At 46.1% G+C, this 3,362-nt stretch overlaps 1 pseudogene; it reads right to left on the bottom strand.

Moving 5' to 3' along the window:
- Positions 1-353: 353 nt before the first annotated feature.
- LOC101998108 lies at positions 354-3,113 on the bottom strand (annotated as a pseudogene).
- Between the last annotated feature and the right edge of the window lie 249 nt (positions 3,114-3,362).

Genomic DNA, 3,362 nt, shown 5'->3' with positions numbered 1-3,362 from the left:
GATTTTATAGGGTGCTGGAGATCAAATCTAGGACATGGCAGGCAAGACACTCAGAAAAAAGACACTGCCCCAGCCTGTGTGTCCATATCTTCTCAAAGATAGGGATTAAGGGTCAGTGCTGTCGGCCTCCTGCTTGACAGTTTTCAGGTTGCCTAGGCCCTACACTGGGTCTCCTTCATGTGTGCTATGCTACTTCTGTTTCCTCCCCTCTTCTCTTTGGCAAGAGTAAGGAAAACCAGTATGACTGAAGTTAACACAGATCAAGACATGAGTGGCAGTGATCAAGATATCATGAGAACCTCAACTCACATGGCAGAATACTGGTTACCTTTTATTCATTCTAGACTGGCTTTTCAAATGGCCTTGGGTTCATGCAAGAAGGAAGAATGACCATATTTGTCATCCCACAAGCTGGCAATGGTGGATGTGTCAGCCTCATTGGACAGGACCTCCATGGAGAAGTTGAGACCTCCCAGTTTGGAGATGAAGTGGGAACATTTTAGTGAGAATGACACAGTGAAGCCTGCCAACTGGAGTCACATCTTGATCTCCTGTGCCTACTGCTTCTCCAGCCTTGGCTTTCTTAGACACTGTGGATGCTGTCACCACTGGAACTCTGGATTAGGTTGGAACTCATGGAGGAGGAGGCTTTCTGGGAGCCCAGGCTAGGTGGTGAACATTTGTCATGTAACACACGGTCTTCAGGAAGTCTTTCATACGTTACTGGTGTGATATAGGTGGAGGAGGGTAAGAATAGGTTTCTTTACCAAGACTCCTTCTGGAAGTTTCTCATCAGTCCCTGATTGGCTGCATAGGTTCGCGTGTCCAGGCTCCTGGCCATCCTCAGGGTGCTAGCCTCCAGCCTGCTGGTGGCACTTTCCCTGCAGATTGATAGTGGTCTGAAGGCTGGATCTTCAACCTCTCTAGTTGTTTGATGTGCTTTCAGACCAGGCTTGCCTTCTGCAGCTGGATGATGGACTCCTGATGCTGCACCAGGTAGCTATTGGTGGTCGGCTTCCCTGCCTCATTACTGAACAGAAGCCTCAGGTCCTTAGCTCAATCTTTCTTAGTTGACCATTCTTCCTTCACTACTCCCATGTTGGCTGTGTTCTTATCACAGTGAGAATTCTTCAATAGGAGGGATTTTGGAAGGACTTTTGAGGGTTCTCTGGAAGGCTCTAGAAGATTTGCTGGTGGTTCTGGGGAAATCCCAGCTCCAGAGCCACCGACATCTGGCTTCCTCAAGTCTGCTGGTAGTTAAAATTGGGACAGGGAGGCTGTTGGCTGGAACAGAGAACAGCCTCTCTGGAGCTTGGTACCTGCTGCTCAAGTAGGCCATTGGGGAAGATGTGACATGGGGCAGGAAGGCTGGCTGGTTGCAGATGGCAGGAGCACAGGGGTCTTCATGCCGCTCTGTGGAGGTCTCAGGAGCCCCACCAGCAGGGTACATGCAGATGGCACAGGATGTTTAGGAAGGCTTCACTTTACTGAGAATTCAAAACACAGCATTGCACTCAAAGTCATCAGGGAAGCTCCTCTTGCTGTTGTTATTATTTAGGTTTTCTTGGTCAAGTAAACTTCTATTGAGCTGGGTGGAGGACTGCCCCCATCTCCCTGCTTTCCGTGTAATTATTTCGGGGCATAAGCTAGCCATGCGGGCAGCCGGTAAAGCTAGCCAGGTGGCTGGATGCAGCCCGCTGCTCCTCACTACAGTCGGCCAAATTCCTTCATCTTGTAGGCTATGACCGTGGATGCAGATCAGCTGACTGACACCATTTTGTAATGGACCAGGCACTTGGATGATTCCTTTTTGCTTTCTTGATAAAATTATAGGCTTCATTTCAGTGGACAAGGTCTGTGGTTTTTCTCATCATAGACTCAGATGTATGCAAAAGAAGCCATGGGGAAAAACTGTCTTGTAATAAGGAGGGAGCTGCTTGTTGGTTCTCAGCCATTTAGCCCCGAAATAATCCCACAGAAACTGTCTTAATTAAATTACTGCTTGGCCTATTAGCTCTAGCTTTTTATTGAGTAACTCTTTCATATTAATTTAACCCATTTCTAGTAATCTGTATACCGCCACATAGTTGGCTTACTTGCTAAAGTTCCAGCGTCTGTCTCTGGTGGCAGCTCCATAGCTTCTCTCTAACTCTGCCCTTCTTTCTCCCAGCATTCAGTTTGGTTGTCCCCACCTACCTAAATTCTGCCCTGCTATAAGTCCAAAGTAATTTCTTTATTCATTAATGGCAATCATAGCATACAGAAGGAAGTCCCATATCATTTTCTGTTTCTCTAGTGATATTTAAAATGTAGTCAACCACTGAACCCTTCAGTTCCTCCATATTGGATGCATTACACTTGGAGCCTAAATAAAGATGGTCAAAGATAAGGGAGGGCTTTTCCACCTAACCCAAGATGAACAACATCTCATTATCGATGAACTCCTTGAATTCTTTCAAGTTACAGTTCATTGCTTCTCCAGTTCATTGCTGATTTCCTTAGAAGTCACATTTTTTTCAAGGTCCTAAATCATCATGATGCTCTGGAGCTTGGCTTTAATGACATGCTCATTTCTTTCCCTCTCAGTTGGCTTGTCCACAAACAATGCTGGTGAGTCAGGTCTTGTGAGCTCCAGGTCATGCATGGTGTTCCACTCATTAATGCAGCTCTACTCAGAGCTGATGCAGCTCTCATAGTAGGTAACCCAGATGAGCACCACCCCAAGGGAAATAGTTGTACTTCTGTGCCATTTCACAGGCCTTGCAAGTAGACTACATGACCTGGATAGACAAGGGCTTGCAGACATCCATCCTGCCAGCTGTGCTCATATTGAACACACTTTCCTTAATTAAAAAGTCAACTGCCAGTAGAGTGTTCTCATTGTTCTGGTGCCCACTGGTGTATATCACAACCATGTCCAGATGCTCTCTAGGCAGACTCTGCTGGTCCTGAGCACTGTTTCCCTACTGTAGGCTGCTCTTCACCATGAAAAATTTCTTGATCAAGTTGAGGTTCAACTTCTCTGTTCCTTGTCACTGCCAGCCTCCAACTCACTGATGAGAGGAGTACACAGCGCTGTGTGTGGGAAAGCACTGCAGGGTCACTAGGGACATTGCGGTGCAGGCCTGCTAGGTAGCCACTATTTGACCAATTTTAAAGGACTTATTTTGTCTTTGAATTGTTCTTCTAGTCACTGAAAAGTGTAAATATTGCTACATATTGCTAGATAGGTGGCTCAATCTTAAATGTAACAGGAGAGTGGGACTATTGTTGATTTTGTTATTCATAAGAACAATGGCAATGGTTTTCTGATCCTACTGCACGTACTGGCTTTGTAGGTGCCTAGGCAGTTTGGATGCTCA

Source organism: Microtus ochrogaster, unplaced genomic scaffold (genome assembly GCF_000317375.1).
Source record: "Microtus ochrogaster isolate Prairie Vole_2 unplaced genomic scaffold, MicOch1.0 UNK59, whole genome shotgun sequence".
In the NCBI taxonomy this organism is placed as follows: Eukaryota; Metazoa; Chordata; class Mammalia; order Rodentia; family Cricetidae; genus Microtus; species Microtus ochrogaster.
Note: the sequence above shows the minus strand (reverse complement) of the source record. Positions and strands in the feature narration are given on the sequence as shown.